Raw genomic sequence first — 19,292 nt, 5'->3', positions numbered from 1 at the left:
TACCGGTCATGTAGGGATACTGGGAGCTACGTGTTCCTGATACCGGTCATGTAGGGATACTGGGAGCTACGTGTTCCTGATACCGGTCATGTAGGGATACTGGGAGCTACGTGTTCCTGATACCGGTCATGTAGGGATACTGGGAGCTACGTGTTCCTGATACCGGTCATGTAGGGATACTGGGAGCTACGTGTTCCTGATACCGGTCATGTAGGGATACTGGGAGCTACGTGTTCCTGATACCGGTCATGTAGGGATACTGGGAGCTACGTGTTCCTGATACCGGTCATGTAGGGATACTGGAAGCTACGTGTCCCTGATACCGGGTCATGTAGGGATACTGGGAGCTACGTGTTCCTGATACCGGTCATGTAGGGATACTGGAAGCTACGTGTCCCTGATACCGGGTCATGTAGGGATACTGGGAGCTACGTGTTCCTGATACAGGTCATGTAGGGATACAGGGAGCTATGTGTTCCTGATACCGGTCATGTAGGGATACTGGGAGCTACGTGTTCCTGATACCGGTCATGTAGGGATACTGGGAGCTACGTGTTCCTGATACCGGGTCATGTAGGGATACTGGGAGCTACGTGTTCCTGATACCGGGTCATGTAGGGATACAGGGAGCTATGTGTTCCTGATACCGGGTCATGTAGGGATACTGGGAGCTACGTGTTCCTGATACCGGGTCATGTAAGGATACTGGGAGCTATGTGTTCCTGATACCGGTCATGTAGGGATACAGGGAGCTATGTGTTCCTGATACCGGTCATGTAGGGATACAGGGAGCTATGTGTTCCTGATACAGGTCATGTAAGAATACCGGGAGCTAGGTGTTCTTGATATAGGTCATGTAAGAATACAACAAGTTAAGAGTTCTTGATACAGGTCATATAAGGGTTAAGCAAAACCTTTTTTATTATGATACAAATACAACCTTTATGTATAAAAAGTTAACACTAATCAACTTTCACTTTCTACTATCGCTAAGGGCATGTTACAGTAAAGGCTGTACATCTCACACTGGGAATGGAGTACGCTGGTCAGAAAAACAGATCGCAGGTTTTATGATGCGTCAATTTCAATAAAAAGAGTTTTACTGTCTCTTTCCACACACAGTTTGTAAGCTTGTTACAGGCCTGACATTAGTTCTGGATTTGTTCCTTAGCCAAGTATTGCTGGCTTTCCCAAATCAATAAATAAACAAAGAGACACCCAAATCCTGAGCAAGCTGCATGCCGGGTAGGCCTGCCTAACACGCCATGTTCCAGGAGAAATCGGAATACTACTTTGGAGTCAAGAAAGACGTTTTTCTGCGCTTTGCGGTTAAATTGTTTTTACCTTCGTTTGCATCAACGGCAATGAAAGGGCATGATGGGGATTTCTCCGCCTATATTACCATCTCTCTAACTTTTATTAACATTATGGGCACCCAGACTAATTTATCTCATTGACCTGGTCTGGGTGCACTGCCCCCTTGGTTACATTGTAGGGTTAAGACTGCCTCCATACAGTCACTAGACGTTTAACTCTCACACTTAGCATGATAACGTCCAGCATCTTCAAAATCTCCATAGGAAAGCATTGACCAAATGTTCTCCTATGTGCGAGGTGGATGGAATTCACAGGACATTACACGATGTGATTGCTGTCCCTTTATAACACCTTAACAATTATGTTTTGTCTCTGTGTTTCTTTACACCAGAAACTATAAGGTACGAAGTGTGTGTTAGCCTCCAGTAGAGTGTATTATAGTAAGATATACACAATATTTACAGTATAGAGGCACAATGGTCTATTATACAGGGTGGGGGTTACTGAGAGTGTATTATACAAGGTGGGGGTTAGTGAGGGTGTATTATACAGGGAGTGGTGGTAACACACAGTATAGAGGCAGTGAGGGTGTATTATACAGGGAGTGGGGGGTAACACACAGTATAGAGGCAGTGAGGGGGTATTATACAGGGAGTGGGGGTAACACACAGTATAGAGGCAGTGAGGGTGTATTATACAGGGAGTGGGGGGTAACACACAGTATAGAGGCAGTGAGGGTGTATTATACAGGGAGTGGGGGGTAACACACAGTATAGAAGCAGTGAGGGTGTATTATACAGGGAGTGGGGGGGGGGGAGGTAACACACAGTATAGAGGCAGTGAGGGTGTATTATACAGGGAGTGGGGGTAACACACAGTATAGAGGCAGTGGGGGTGTAATATACAGGGAGTGCGGGTAATAACACACAGTATAGAGGCAGCGAGGGTGTATTATACAGGGAGTGGGGGATAACACACAGTATAGAGGCAGCGAGGGTGTATTATACAGGGAGTGGGGGTAATAACACACAGTATAGAGGTAGTGAGGGTGTATTATACAGGGAGTGGGGGTAATAACACACAGTATAGAGGCAGTGAGGGTGTATTATACAGGGAGTGGGGATAACACAGTATATAGGCAGTGAGGGTGTATTACACAGGGAGTGGAGGTAACACACAGTATAGAGGCAGTGAGGGTGTATTATACAGGGAGTGGGGGTAACACAGTACAGAGGCAGTGAGGGTGTATTATAAAGGGAGTGGGGGTAATAACACACAGTATAGAGGCAGTGAGGGTGTATTATAAAGGGAGTGGGGGTAATAACACACAGTATAGAGGCAGTGAGGGTGTATTATACAGGGAGTGGGGGGTAACACACAGTATAGAGGCAGTGGGGGTGTATTATACAGGGAGTGGGAGTAATAACACACAGTATAGAGGCAGTGAGGGTGTATTATACAGGGAGTGGGGGTAATAACACACAGTATAGAGGCAGTGAGGGTGTATTATACAGGGAGTGGGGGTAATAACACACAGTATAGAGGCAGTGGGGGTGTATTATACAGGGAGTGGGAGTAATAACACACAGTATAGAGGCAGTGAGGGTGTATTATACAGGGAGTGGGGGTAATAACACACAGTATAGAGGCAGTGAGGGTGTATTATACAGGGAGTGGGGGTAACACACAGTATAGAGGCAGTGGGGGTGTATTATGCAGGGAGTGGGGGGTAACACACAGTATAGAGGCAGTGAGGATGTATTATACCGGGAGTGGGGGTAATAACACACAGTATAGAGGCAGTGAGGGTGTATTATACAGGGAGTGGGGGGTAACACACAGTATAGAGGCAGTGAGGGTGTATTATACAGGGAGTGGGGGTAACACACAGTATAGAGGCAGTGGGGGTGTATTATACAGGGAGTGGGGGGTAACACACAGTATAAAGGCAGAGAGGGTGTATTATACAGGGAGTGGGGGTAACAACACACAGTATAGAGGCAGTGAGGGTGTATTATACAGGGAGTGGGGGGTAACAACACACAGTATAGAGGCAGTGAGGGTGTATTATACAGGGAGTGGGGGTAACACACAGTATAGAGGCAATGAGGGTGTATTATACAGGGAGTGGGGGTAACACACAGTATAGAGGCAATGAGGGTGTATTATACAGGGAGTGGGGGTAATAACACACAGTATAGAGGCAGTGAGGGTGTATTATACAGGGAGTGGAGGTAACACACAGTATAGAGGCAGTGAGGGTGTATTATACAGGGAGTGGGGGTAATAACACACAGTATAGAGGCAGTGAGGGTGTATTATACAGGGAGTGGGGGTAATAACACACAGTATAGAGGCAGTGAGGGTGTATTATACAGGGAGTGGGTGGTAACACACAGTATAGAAGCAGTGAGGGTGTATTATACAGGGAGTGGGGGTAGTAACACAGTATAGAGGCAGTGAGGGTGTATTATACAGGGAGTGGGGGTAACACACAGTATAGAGGCAATGAGGGTGTATTATACAGGGAGTGGGGGTAATAACACACAGTATAGAGGCAGTGAGGGTGTATTATACAGGGAGTGGGTGGTAACACACAGTATAGAAGCAGTGAGGGTGTATTATACAGGGAGTGGGGGTAGTAACACAGTATAGAGGCAGTGAGGGTGTATTATACAGGGAGTGGGGGTAACACACAGTATAGAGGCAGTGAGGGTGTATTATACAGGGAGTGGGGGGTAACACACAGTATAGAGGCAGTGGGGGTGTATTATACAGGGAGTGGGAGTAATAACACACAGTATAGAGGCAGTGAGGGTGTATTATACAGGGAGTGGGGGTAATAACACACAGTATAGAGGCAGTGAGGGTGTATTATACAGGGAGTGGGGGTAACACACAGTATAGAGGCAGTGGGGGTGTATTATGCAGGGAGTGGGGGGGTAACACACAGTATAGAGGCAGTGAGGATGTATTATACCCGGAGTGGGGGTAATAACACACAGTATAGAGGCAGTGAGGGTGTATTATACAGGGAGTGGGGGGTAACACACAGTATAGAGGCAGTGAGGGTGTATTATACAGGGAGTGGGGGTAACACACAGTATAGAGGCAGTGGGGGTGTATTATACAGGGAGTGGGGGGTAACACACAGTATAGAGGCAGAGAGGGTGTATTATACAGGGAGTGGGGGTAACAACACACAGTATAGAGGCAGTGAGGGTGTATTATACAGGGAGTGGGGGGTAACAACACACAGTATAGAGGCAGTGAGGGTGTATTATACAGGGAGTGGGGGTAACACACAGTATAGAGGCAATGAGGGTGTATTATACAGGGAGTGGGGGTAACACACAGTATAGAGGCAATGAGGGTGTATTATACAGGGTGTGGGGGTAATAACACACAGTATAGAGGCAGTGAGGGTGTATTATACAGGGAGTGGAGGTAACACACAGTATAGAGGCAGTGAGGGTGTATTATACAGGGAGTGGGGGTAACACACAGTATAGAGGCAGTGAGGGTGTATTATACAGGGAGTGGGGGTAATAACACACAGTATAGAGGCAGTGAGGGTGTATTATACAGGGAGTGGGTGGTAACACACAGTATAGAAGCAGTGAGGGTGTATTATACAGGGAGTGGGGGGTAATAACACACAGTATAGAGGCAGTGGGGGTGTATTATACAGGGAGTGGGGGTAATAACACACAGTATAGAGGCAGTGAGGGTGTATTATACAGGGAGTGGGGGGTAACACACAGTATAGAGGCAGTGAGGGTGTAATATACAGGGAGTGGGGGTAACACACAGTATAGAGGCAGTGAGGGTGTGTTATACAGGGAGTGGGGGTAACACACAGTATAGAGGCAGTGAGGGTGTATTATACAGGGAGTGGGGGTAACACAGTATAGAGGCAGTGAGGGTGTATTATACAGGGAGTGGGGGTAACAGTATAGAGGCAGTGAGGGTGTATTATACAGGATGTGGGGGTAATAACACACAGTATAGAGGCAGTGGGGGTGTATTATACAGGGAGTGGGGGGTAATAACACACAGTATAGAGGCAGTGAGGGTGTATTATACAGGGAGTGGGGGGTAACACACAGTATAGAGGCAGTGAGGGTGTATTATACAGGGAGTGGGGGTAATAACACACAGTATAGAGGCAGTGAGGGTGTATTATACAGGGAGTGGGGGTAACACACAGTACAGAGGCAGTGAGGGGGTATTATACAGGGAGTGGGGGTAACACACAGTATAGAGGCAGTGAGGGTGTATTATACAGGGAGTGGGGGTAACACACAGTACAGAGGCAGTGAGGGGGTATTATACAGGGAGTGGGGGGGTAACACACAGTATAGAGGCAGTGGGGGTGTATTATGCAGGGGGTGGGAGGTAACACACAGTATAGAGGCAGTGAGGGGGTATTATACAGGGAGTGGGGGTAACACACAGTATAGAGGCAGTGAGGGTGTATTATGCAGGGGGTGGGGGGTAACACACAGTATAGAGGCAGTGAGGGTGTATTATACAGGGAGTGGGGGGGGGGGGTAACACACAGTATAGAGGCAGTGAGGGTGTATTATACAGGGAGTGGGGGTAACACACAGTATAGAGGCAGTGAGGGTGTATTATACAGGGAGTGGGGGGTAACACACAGTATAGAGGCAGTGAGGGTGTATTATACAGGGAGTGGGGGGGGGGGGGTAACACACAGTATAGAGGCAGTGAGGGTGTATTATACAGGGAGTGGGGGTAACACACAGTATAGAGGCAGTGAGGGTGTATTATACAGGGAGTGGGGGGGGGGGGGGTAACACACAGTATAGAGGCAGTGAGGGTGTATTATACAGGGAGTGGGGGTAACACACAGTATAGAGGCAGTGAGGGTGTATTATACAGGGAGTGGGGGTAACACACAGTATAGAGGCAGTGAGGGTGTATTATACAGGGAGTGGGGGGTAACACACAGTATAGAGGCAGTGAGGGTGTGTTATACAGGGAGTGGGGGTAATACTCACAATACAGGAAGCAGATCTCTCTCACTCTCTCTCTCTTTATGCACAAAGCTCCGAGTTGGGATCTGACAGCTGAGGCCTCAACACAGACAGGAGGAAAACGAAACATTCAGCAACCTGGGCTGGGCTAACACCCTGCCACCTCCCCCTGCACGCCCAGCCCTGCACAGACTGCCACCTCCCCCTGCACGCCCAGCCCTGCACAGACTGCCACCTCCCCTTGCTCACCCAGCCCTGCACAGACTGCCACCTCCCCCTGATCAGCCAGCCCTGCACAGACTGCCACCTCCCCCTGATCAGCCAGCCCTGCACAGACTGCCACCTCCCCCTGCACAGACTGCCACCTCCCCCTGATCAGCCAGCCCTGCACAGACTGCCACCTCCACCTGCTCACCCAGCCCTGCACAGACTGCCACCTCCCCCTGCACAGACTGCCACCTCCCCCTGATCACCCAGCCCTGCACAGACTGCCACCTCCCCCTGATCACCCAGCCCTGCAAGACTGCCACCTCCCCCTGATCACCCAGCCCTGCACAGACTGCCACCTCCCCCTGATCACCCAGCCCTGCACAGACTGCCACCTCCCCCTGATCACCCAGCCCTGCACAGACTGCCACCTCCCCCTGTTCACCCAGCCCTGCATAGACTGCCACCTCCCCCTGATCGCCCAGCCCTGCATAGACTGCCACCTCCCCCTGATCGACCAGCTCTGCACAGACTGCCACCTCCCCCTGATCACCCAGCCCTGCATAGACTGCCACCTCCCCCTGATCACCCAGCCCTGCATAGACTGCCACCTCCCCCTGATCACCCAGCTCTGCACAGACTGCCACCTCCCCCTGATCACCCAGCCCTGCACAGACTGCCACCTCCCCCTGATCACCCAGCCCTGCACAGACTGCCACCTCCACCTGCTCACCCAACCCTGCATAGACTGCCACCTCCCCCTGCACAGATTGCCACCTCCCCCTGATAACCCAGCCCTGCATAGACTGCCACCTCCCCCTGATCACCCAGCCCAGCACAGACTGCCACCTCCCCCTGATCACCCAGCCCTGCATAGACTGCCACCTCCCCCTGATCACCCAGCACAGACTGCCACCTCCCCCTGATCACCCATCCCTGCGTAGACTGCTGGGGTTTGATGTAATAAGAGCTATGGGGGTCTGGGGTGCAGAGAAAGTTCAAGGTATTCTTAAATGTGTTTCCTAGGGGGGTAATTACTTATACCGTAATAAAATCTCCCACTCTGTTAAATTCACAGCTCGGCTATTGTGACCAATTCCGTTTGGATTTCAATGTGTTACAATTCATGGTTTAGTGAATAAACCCCTAAAATGGAGACTATCGGAGACCGTCACTGGCTGAGAAGCCAAGGATCTGAGATAGGTTTGTGATGGAGACCTTCCACTCCAAACGATATCATAAGAATGATTCACTATAGTGAGAATTGTAAATGAAAACACCATTTCAAATTTAAGGCCAAAACCAATAAAATTGGAAACATTCTCCCAGTCAGCAATGTTCCCCGTATGGCTACTCCAAGCACCATGATCACATCAGTCATTTGAAGTGGTTATGGTGGCTGGTGTTTGTATGTGCGCGTTTCCCTATGAAATGCTGCAGATTCAGAGATTAACCCTTCAACTGCCCGAGATGTCACTCAACATCTGGCAACGTCATTAGCCAGGTCGGAACTAATATTCTGTGTAAAAATGGCGTCTGACGCCAGTATGCTCACGCCATACAGCCTATGGTGGCATGTCCCCCCCTCCTCTTTTGTTCCAGCGAAGGGTAACATCCGCCATGGAGAATTGGGCTGAGGGGCGAACTTGGACTCTATGGGGGAACAAATGTTATTTTCAATGTTTGTTTTCTGTTGTTCTAAATCTGGGGAGGACGGACCACCTCTGAAAGGATACTGTGACCAAAACTAATGTTTAAAATAAAACCAATGTTTTGTGAAAACACAGTTTATAGTTTGGAGTAACCTTTATATTTTAAATTCACTTTGAATTCCCATCAGTTCTCACGTTAATAACTAAGCCCTGAGTATTTAGTATAATAATGAGAATTAGTGCATGATCCGCCGTTATAGTGTGCCGTTGGTTTTTGTTTTATTCGTGGACCTTGGGCAGCGTCCTGGACGCCAGCTCAGCCCCAAGTTTACAGTAATAACAGAGTCCACACTCGCAGAGTGCGTGAGTTATTATTATATCTGCGCTCGTTGGCGCGGTACGCGGCCATCGTCTAACGATTCTCGCTCAGAAAGACGTTTTTCTGGGGTTTCTCCTTCCATAAGGGATGATTTGTACAAGTCATGCATCTTAGTAAAACCACTAAATGCTACGTACACCGGCCAAAATCTCTTAAAATACATTATTGGGATTTTCCAGAGTTTGATGAGCTGTCCCCGTGCCACAAAAGAATTTGCGAAAAAAGTAGCACGTTGTTACCTTTTAAAGCGGCTCTGTCACCAAGAATAATCTTAATTTAATCTGTTTCTACACAGCTATCTGAACGGCTTTTCATTTTTTTCCCTGAGCGCTCAAATTTTCATATATAGATGGAATTTTTTTTAGAAATTTTAGAAAATTCTGGACTATTTTATCTGACGTAGAGACGTCAGGTTGACGGGACTTGACAAGGGGGCCGAGTTTAACGCAAGGTTCCATTTCAGTTGCCGATCTATTTTACCCACAAACCATCAGTGAACTCAATCCTACAGAAGGGCGAACAGCTGACATCTTGGCAGAGAGAAGAAAATGGCCGCCGGCAGGTATTGAGATCCAGCGCGAGGAAGTAAAGATAATAAATATAAATAAAGGCAGGTGGAAATTAGTAGTGTGAGATACCGAGGGCGTGGGAAAGGAACACTGAAATATTTTTTAATGGATTATATGTTAAAAAAAAAATCAAGAAAACTCATCCATGCATTTAGTCTATGACAGCCATATACGCACACCCTGGGTCAGACAGCGTTTGGAAACCTCTATACAATCTACGGTGTGCCCTCATAGCACAGACAATGGGAGGTGTCACGATTCGGGGAACCCAACACGCCAACACACACAGACACACACACAGAAAGTGTGCCGTACCGGTCCTTAGAGTGGCCGGGCTAAGCACACACAGAATAGTCAGGAGACAAGCCAAGTAAGGGGAACCAGAAAACAGAATAACGAGAAACAAGCCGAGGTCAAAGGGTAGGAGAAAGTCACAAAGTCAGTATAACAAGCCAGAGAGTACGTAACCAGAAAGCACACGTTCAGTATCAATACTATAAAGCAAAGACCACAACAGGGCAGGGAGGAACAGGAAAGGTAAGTATATAAACCAGAAGGTTAATTCTGATTGGCTAATTTCCAATCAGAATTAACAATCACACGTGGGAGATATCTAAACCTCCCACTGTGATTGAGGCACTGTGCCTTTAACGCCGGCTCAGGTGACTGACCCCGGCGTGTAACAAATTGGCCGGTCTCCCAGCGTGCAGCGTCATGCATGCTGCCACTGGGGGACCCGGAAGAAGACGCGGGCGGCACCCGTGGCTGGGAGGATGCCGCCCGCCGAACACCTGGCAGGAAGGGGACCGTGGACGGCTGGAGGGTGAGTGCCGCGAGCGGATTGCAGCCTCCCCTCGCAGCCGCCCGCGGGATCCTGACATTACCCCCCCCTCGAAGACCGCCCGGAGGGCGGGAAGCAGAAGGCTTCAAAGGAAACCGGGCATGAAAGGAGCGGACCAAAGAGGGAGCGTGCAAATCAGAGCTCAAAACCCAAGACCGCTCCTCAGGGCCGTACCCCTTCCAATCCACCAGATACTGTAACCGACCCCTAGAAACACGAGAGTCGAGAAGGGGAGCCACCTCGTACACGCCACTGGAGACCGCGCAAGGGGAAACGGGCCGCCCGAGGGGACGAGAGAACCGGTTACACAGCAAGGGCTTCAAAAGCGAGGCGTGAAACGTGTTCGGAATACGCATGGAAGGAGGCAGGTCAAGGGAGTAGGAAACGGGGTTAACCCTACGCAACACCTTGTAGGGACCCAGAAATCTGGGAGCAAATTTCATCGAGGGAACCTTGAGACGGAGGTTCCTGGAGGACAACCATACCCTATCACCCGGAATATAAGAAGGGGCCGCAACCCTACGGCGATCAGCAAACCTCTTCTGAGCAGCAGCTGAACGAGATAGCGCAACATGGACCTGATCCCACATCTTCCGCAAAGAGGCGAGGTGCTGGTCCAAGGCGGGCATTCCCTTGTCGGAGAACGCACCGGGAAGGACAGAAGGCCGAAACCCATAAGCAACCTCAAAAGGACTTAAGCCAGTAGACGAGTGAGACACCGTATTCCTGGCAAACTCAGCCCACGGAAGGAGGTGAGACCAGTCGTCCTGGTGCGCATTAGTGAAGCAGCGCAAATACAATTCCACAGACTGGTTAGCACGTTCGGCTGCACCATTAGATTGCGGGTGATAGGAGGAAGTGAACGACAAGGAGACCCCCATCTCAGCACAAAAGCCCCTCCAAAACCGAGAGACAAATTGAGGACCCCTGTCAGACACGATATCCTGAGGAACCCCATGTAAGCGGAACACTTCTTTGGCAAACACCTGAGCCAACTGACTCGCAGAAGGAAGCTTTTTAAGCGGAATGAAGTGCGCCATTTTAGAGAACCTATCCGTCACAGTCAAAATCACCGTCTGACCATCAGAAAGAGGAAGGTCTACAATGAAATCCATGGATAAGTGGGTCCATGGTTTCTTTGGTATAGACAGAGGCAAGAGTAGACCCTGGGGTCTCACATTAGGGGACTTACACTGAGTACAGACCCGACAAGCCTGTACAAAATCTACTACGTCCTGCTTAAGCGAAGGCCACCAGAACTGTTGAAGGAGGCCCTTATAGGTTTTGGTTACTCCCGGATGACCAGCAGTTTTGGCGGTGTGAAATAAAGTTAACAGCTTTTTTCTGTCCTTTGTTTTAACATATAGTTTACCAGCCGGCGTCTCAGGGGGTGCTTGGGTTTGGTATGTCTTAATACTATCAAGAAAAGGAGATGAAACAACCAAACGGGTAGCAGCTATTATCTGAGACGCAGGAACAATAGGTACAGGAGTCAGGTTAACAAATTCTAAAGGTTCATGCTGTCGGGAGATAGCGTCAGCTTTGGCATTACGGCAACCAGGTCTATAGGTAATAACGTATTGAAAACGTGAAAGAAATAGGGACCATCTAGCCTGCCGGGCAGATAACCGTCTAGCGTCAGCTATATAGGAGAGGTTTTTATGATCAGTAATAACCATGATTTTGTGTCTAGAACCCTCTAATAAGTACCTCCATTCCTTAAAAGCTAACACAATAGCTAATAGTTCCCTGTTCCCAACATCGTAATTCTTTTCTGAATCGGACAACCTTTTTGAAAAGAAACAACAGGGATGGAGGGGTTCGTCATGCGATAACCTCTGTGACAGTACTGCTCCCACACCTGACTCAGAAGCGTCTACTTCCATAACAAAGGGAAGAGAAGGATTAGGGTGGTGCAGTACTGGAGCAGAGGCAAATGCCTTCTTGAGAGTTTCGAAGGCCTTAAGGGCTTCGGGTGTCCAAACCCTAGGGTGTAGACCTTTTTTAGTCAGCTTCGTTATAGGAGAGATAAGGGGTGAAAAGTTATTTATAAATTTCCTATAATAGTTGGCAAATCCTATAAAACGCTGGATAGCCTTAAGTCCTTGGGGAAGTGGCCAGGACAGTATGGCTTCCAATTTAGCAGGATCCATACTGAAACCCTGTTCAGTAATTATATAACCAAGGAATTGCACCGAGGTTTGATCGAACAAACATTTTTCTAACTTACAGTAGAGTCCGTTCTGTAATAATTTCCTGAGCACCATCCTAACATGATTATGGTGTGACTTCAAATCAGGGGAATACACAAGTATGTCGTCCAGGTACACCACGGCACAGACATGCAAAAGATCCCTAAGGACATCGTTTATGAGGTCCTGAAACACAGCAGGAGCATTACACAGTCCAAAAGGCATGACCAGATATTCGTAATGCCCGCTGCGCGTATTAAACGCTGTTTTCCACTCGTCATTCTCCTTTATACGGACGAGGTTATAAGCCCCCCTGAGGTCTAATTTGGTGAAGTACTTAGAACCTTTCACACGATCAAACAACTCAGTGATGAGGGGGATAGGGTAGGCGTTTTTAATCGTTATGTTGTTCAGACCCCTGTAGTCTATACATGGCCTCAAGACGCCCTCCTTCTTTGCCACAAAAAAGAAACCAGCGCCAGCAGGAGAGGAGGACCTTCTAATAAAACCTTTACTTAAGGATTCCCGTATGTACTCCTCCATGATCTGGTTTTCTTTCTCAGAAAGAGGGTAGACCTTACCCCTAGGAGGCATAGTACCCGGTAACAGGTTTATGGCACAGTCATACTCCCGATGTGGGGGTAGTTTATCTGCTTCCCTTTTTTCAAAAACCAATGCAAGGTCTGCATACACAGAAGGGACAGAAACAGAAAGTGGTTTAGCCGTGGGCACATTGAGTGAACAAACAGGACGTACATGAGCCATACAGTCTTGTTGACAAGATTCCCCCCAGGAGAGTATATCTAAACAACCCCAGTCAAGTACCGGGTTGTGCTTAACTAACCAGGGAAAACCCAGAACGACTGAAGCAGTAGGGGAGTCAATTATTTGAAAGGTTAACCTTTCCTTGTGCAAAGCACCCACAGACATAATGATTTCTTGGGTTTCATGGGTTACCAGAGGTTTCTCAAGCGGTCTACCATCTATGGCCTCAACGGCCAAGGGTGTGGCCTTTTGGATCAAAGTCAAGGCTGCGGTTTTGGCAAAGTTCTCATCCATAAGGTTGTCTGCCGCACCTGAATCGATCAAGGCATTAGTTGTTATGGTGGTTTTATTGACCAAAAGAGAAACCGTAATAAATGGTCTGGAGATGGACACATGAGGGGACAAGGTCATAACACCCGAGGCCGACCCCTCTCTAGGCCTTAGGTGCTGTAGTTTCCCTGTACCTTAGGGCATGCATTACAGCGGTGCCCCCTCTTACCACAATAAAGGCATAACCCCTCCCTTCTACGGTACGCTCTTTCAGCCTCAGTTAACCCCGTAGCGCCTAATTGCATGGGTTCAGGGGATAGTGGCCTAGGAGCGGGTAGTGCTAGTAATGCAGTGCTGGGTAGGGCAGGTAACACCCGTGTATCCAGGCGTCTTTGACTACGCCTCTCTCTAATACGGTTATCAATAAGGATCACATAGTCTATAACATCATCCAAAAGAACAGGCAATTCCCTGGATGCTATTTCATCCAGTATGTAAGCGGCCAAACCCTCCTGAAAGGCTGTTACGAGGGCGTCATTGTTCCAAACCACTTCAGCTGCTAGAGTGCGGAATTCGATAGTGTAATCCGCTACAGATCTATTACCCTGTCGTACCCTAAGCAGAGCTTTGCCAGCAGAAGCAACCCTACCGGGTTGATCAAATGTGCGTTTGAAAGCGGTCAAAAAGTCTGCAAAGGACATTGGGGAAGCATTCTCCCACATGGGATTAGCCCATGCTAAAGCTCTCCCTGACAAGTGGTTTATCAAAAAGGCTATTTTAGATCTGTCAGTGGGATAGGAACGTGGATTCATCACCAAATGGATGTCAATTTGGTTGAGGAAACCACGACACAATGCCGGGTCACCGCTGTAGCGCTGTGGCGGCGTCATATGCACTACATGGGCAGGAACGGGTGCCGGAGTGGGAATGGGCTCGGGCACAGCAGCAGCAACCTCCTGAACGGCAGGCTGCAAGTGTGCAGTGCGAGCCAGTATGGTTTGCAAAGCTTGAGCAAACTGATCCATACGGTGGTCCAAGCCATCCATTCTAGCCTCCTGATTAACTAGGAGCTGTGGTATGTCAGCAGGTTCCATTATGGCCCTGTTGTAATGTCACGATTCGGGGAACCCAACATGCCAACACACACAGACACACACACAGAAAGTGTGCCGTACCGGTCCTTAGAGTGGCCGGGCTAAGCACACACAGAATAGTCAGGAGACAAGCCAAGTAAGGGGAACCAGAAAACAGAATAACGAGAAACAAGCCGAGGTCAAAGGGTAGGAGAAAGTCACAAAGTCAGTATAACAAGCCAGAGAGTACGTAACCAGAAAGCACACGTTCAGTATCAATACTATAAAGCAAAGACCACAACAGGGCAGGGAGGAACAGGAAAGGTAAGTATATAAACCAGAAGGTTAATTCTGATTGGCTAATTTCCAATCAGAATTAACAATCACACGTGGGAGATATCTAAACCTCCCACTGTGATTGAGGCACTGTGCCTTTAACGCCGGGTCAGGTGACTGACCCCGGCGTGTAACAAATTGGCCGGTCTCCCAGCGTGCAGCGTCATGCATGCTGCCACTGGGGGACCCGGAAGAAGACGCGGGCGGCACCCGTGGCTGGGAGGATGCCGCCCGCCGAACACCTGGCAGGAAGGGGACCGTGGACGGCTGGAGGGTGAGTGCCGCGAGCGGATTGCAGCCTCCCCTCGCAGCCGCCCGCGGGATCCTGACAGGAGGTATCAGAAACAAACACTGCCCCCCAGGGACCATTCACTGCGCTAGTAGGAGGACCAACAGCACAGACAATGGGAGGTATCAGAAACAAACACTGCCCCCCAGGGACCTTTCACTGCGCTAGTAGGAGGACTAACAGCATAGACAATGGGAGGTATCAGAAACAAACACTGCCCCCCAGGGACCATTTACTGCGCTAGTAGGAGGACTAACAGCACAGACAATGGGAGGTATCAGAAACAAACACTGCCCCCCAGGGACCATTCACTGCGCTAGTAGGAGGACTAACAGCACAGACAATGGGAGGTATCAGAAACAAACACTGCCCCACAGGGACCATTCACTGCGCTAGTAAGAGGACTAACAGCACAGACAATGGGAAGTATCAGAAACAAACACTGCCCCCCAGGGACCATTCACTGCGCTAATAGGAGGACTAGCAGCACAGACAATGGGAGGTATCAGAAACAAACACTGCCCCCCAGGGACCATTCACTACGCTAGTAGGAGGACTAGCAGCACAGACAATGGGAGGTATCAGAAACAAACACTGCCCCCCAGGGACCTTTCACTGCGATATTAGGAGGACTAACAGCATAGACAATGGGAGGTATCAGAAACAAACACTGCCCCCCAGGGACCTTACACTACGCTAGTAGGAGGACTAACAGCACAGACAATGGGAGGTATCAGAAACAAACACCGCCACCCCCCAGGGACCTTTCACTGCGCTAGTAGGAGGACTAGCAGCACAGACAATGGGAGGTATCAGAAACAAACACTGCCCCCCAGGGACCTTTCACTGCGCTGGTAGGAGGACTAACAGCACAGATAATGGGAGGTATCAGAAACAAACACTGCCCCCCAGGGACCATTCACTGCGCTAGTAGGAGGACTAACAGCACAGACAATGGGAAGTATCAGAAACAAACACTGCCCCCCAGGGACCATTCACTGCGCTAATAGGAGGACTAGCAGCACAGACAATGGGAGGTATCAGAAACAAACACTGCCCCCCAGGGACCTTACACTACGCTAGTAGGAGGACTAACAGCACAGACAATGGGAGGTATCAGAAACAAACACTGCCACCCCCCAGGGACCTTTCACTGCGCTAGTAGGAGGACTAGCAGCACAGACAATGGGAGGTATCAGAAACAAACACTGCCCCCCAGGGACCTTTCACTGCGCTAGTAGGAGGACTAACAGCACAGATAATGGGAGGTATCAGAAACAAACACTGCCCCCCAGGGACCATTCACTGCGCTAGTAGGAGGACTAACAGCACAGACAATGGGAAGTATCAGAAACAAACACTGCCACCCCCCAGGGACCATTCACTGCGCTAGTAGGAGGACTAGCAGCACAGACAATGGGAGGTATCAGAAACAAACACTGCCCCCCAGGGACCTTTCACTGCGCTAGTAGGAGGACTGTCAGCACAGACAATGGGAGGTATCAGAAACAAACACTGCCCCCCAGGGACCATTCACTGCGCTAGTAGGAGGACTAACAGCACAGACAATGGGAGGTATCAGAAACAAACACTGCCCCCCAGGGACCATTCACTGCGCTAGTAGGAGGACTAACAGCACAGACAATGGGAGGTATCAGAAACAAACACTGCCCCCCAGGGACCATTCACTGCGCTAATAGGAGGACTAGCAGCACAGACAATGGGAGGTATCAGAAACAAACACCGCCCCCCCAGGGACCATTCACTGCGCTAGTAGGAGGACTAGCAGCACAGACAATGGGAGGTATCAGAAACAAACACTGCCCCCCAGGGACCTTTCACTGCGCTTGTAGGAGGACTAACAGCACAGACAATGGGAAGTATCAGAAACAAACACTGCCCCCCAGGGACCATTCACTGCGCTAATAGGAGGACTAGCAGCACAGACAATGGGAGGTATCAGAAACAAACACTGCCCCCCAGGGACCATTCACTGCGCTAGTAGGAGGACTAGCAGCACAGACAATGGGAGGTATCAGAAACAAACACTGCCCCCCAGGGACCATTCACTGTGCTAGTAGGAGGACTAACTGACAGGCAGCTGGAAGAACATTTAATTTGTTGGATTGATTGTAGCCAAAGTGGGAGAGTGAAGGTCGAGTGGAGGTCTGTTTCCCATTGAGTCATGGATTGCAGTTCGGATGTAACCTCTATGTTGTTCAAGGCATTGTAACACAGTGAAAGGGATTTTGTAGTAGTTGTGATTTATCACTGGGCCGAATGTTTAGCTTATGAAGAATGTGTTTTGGTCTGAGATAAGTGAACAGATGGCAGTGCGAATTCATTTTGCAAGTTAGGGAATGGGAGTGTATAGAGAACTTATAGAAATAGCTCCCCGATCCGCCCAGGAGTCAAGTGAGATATTTTCAGATGTTACGTTGCAAGCCTGAATAGGTGCAAAAAAGGGGGTGCATGCCTGGTCTGCCACTGCCCCCGCCCACTCTTCCAGGTGGTTGTTAAAAGGGATGTAGTGTGGAGCATGCCTGACTTAGCTCATTCTTGGATTAGAGACAAAGATAGAAGGTGTTCTATTGTGTACGGTTGGATGCATGCATTTTCCAGATGTAACCATAACGGGGGTCTGGGGCGTGACAGAACATCCATACCCTGTGCTATCGTTGAGGCCTAATAGTATGATTTGTTGTTAGGGATGCCCAGCCCTCCTTTGTTAGCAGGTAGCCACGTCAGTCAGTTCGCTATCCTGTTTTTTTTTTCTTCCAAAAGTATGAATTAAAAACAATTTGGGAGGGGGCGGAGCCTGACCTTCAAGCCGAGCAGACGTGTCTGCAACGAGCTCCTGCTGAGGGGGCATAATCTGGGGTAAAAACCGCGGCTCTTCAGCCCAAAACCACTCAGGGGTGCGCCACCCACACTGGGGGTGCCCTCAAGAACCCACAGCTACCACCCCGAGGCCCACCGAGACAGGGGACCCGGAGACATAAACGCGGCCTTCTGAGGCTGAAGCCGAGGAGAGGCGGCCGCTTTCCTCGGCACAGAAGCCCTCAAGCGACCTATACTCGACCAACCCCCCCCCCCTCTGGACCGGCGGGGGATATCCCGGTCTCTACTGGGCACAACGAGCAGTAAGAGGAGCAGACAAATCAGCCACAAGCCATACTGGGGTAACCAGCACACAAGGCACTCCCAAGATGGCCGCCCAGAATGAGCACAAAGAGCGGAACACCCGCACCCAGCAACCCAGGTACCCCCTGGCGATCTTTGACCACCTATGTGCAAGCTTTAGGGAAATCCTGCAGAGCAGAGGAGCGACCTACCGGCAAGCGGAGAGGATGGTGGCTGTGTATGTCCGGCCTGCAGCACGACGAAGCTATTACAAGCGAACACCACAAGCATCCAAAATGGCTGTCAGACGCTACAGATACCGGCGGGCACAGAGGAGAAAAATGGCGGCAAGCAAATCGGACGCACCCTTCCACCCACAGATTACCACACCCGGTAACACGAAACAAGTACAGCAAACAAGAATCTCATCTGTCCCACATTCCGGTCTCCAGCGCAGCAATGCTCGACACTACACAAGAAACGAGGCTACACAAGCAACAGCATGGCAACAAACCCCACGAGGTACCGTCGGAGCCGACCCCCGAAGCAAAGCAAGCAAACCATGGGGCGACAACGGAGCTGGACTTTGGTTGGCAGTGTGTATGATGGAGAGAATGGGAGTAGGGTGATCCACGCGTGCGGGACTCTGAATGCAGTACTCAGCTAGTCCCTTCTGTGTATTTAAAAATTGCCCAGCATAATCGATACTAATTCGTTGCCGAGCTTGTTTAGTAATATGTCAGCATTAAGTGAACCGCTTGTCAATTTTTGTAACGCAAACTAAGTTTAATTTTAGGCACACAGCCTGCTTAATTAATGCCTCAACGTGCTACCCAATATGTGCCTCACTTGTATATGCCTTTTAAAGATATGCAGATTGCAGATTATACGCTTAGGCAGCCAGACGGTTCTATTAACTAAAACATTATCATATGCTCAGTAATCCTAGTTACATGGCCCAAGCTTGTTTTATTCCTTTTACTTTAACCTGATATAACATTTAATATAATCTTAAACGTAACTAAACTTGACAATTCATAGGCTTGTATAGCGTAGTGAATCTATATATATCTACTATTGTCATAACGCTGGAAATTTGCATATTTGCTTTAATATAATCTTAAACGTAACTAAACTTGACAACTCATAGGCTTGTATAGCGTAGCGAATCTATATATATCTACTATTGTCATAACGATAGATATTTGCATGTTTGCTTTAAAAAAAAAAAAAAAAGTGCTGTTTCATCTGCCACAATTTAATTTGTAAAAATGTTATG

At 49.1% G+C, this 19,292-nt stretch overlaps 1 protein-coding gene across 1 annotated transcript in view; it reads right to left on the bottom strand.

Moving 5' to 3' along the window:
* LOC134608276 (ubiquitin carboxyl-terminal hydrolase CYLD-like) overlaps positions 1–6,355 on the bottom strand; it is a 42,625-nt gene extending 36,270 nt beyond the window's left edge. Inside the window, exon 1 of the mRNA XM_063450971.1 lies at positions 6,342–6,355. The gene's annotated coding sequence lies outside the window, so the exon portion shown is untranslated. The remainder of the gene's footprint in view (positions 1–6,341) is intronic.
* Between the last annotated feature and the right edge of the window lie 12,937 nt (positions 6,356–19,292).

This window comes from Pelobates fuscus, chromosome 4 (assembly GCF_036172605.1).
Source record: "Pelobates fuscus isolate aPelFus1 chromosome 4, aPelFus1.pri, whole genome shotgun sequence".
NCBI lineage: Eukaryota > Metazoa > Chordata > Amphibia > Anura > Pelobatidae > Pelobates > Pelobates fuscus.
The sequence above is the reverse complement of the archived record's forward strand: the minus strand, read 5'-3'. Positions and strand labels throughout refer to the sequence as shown.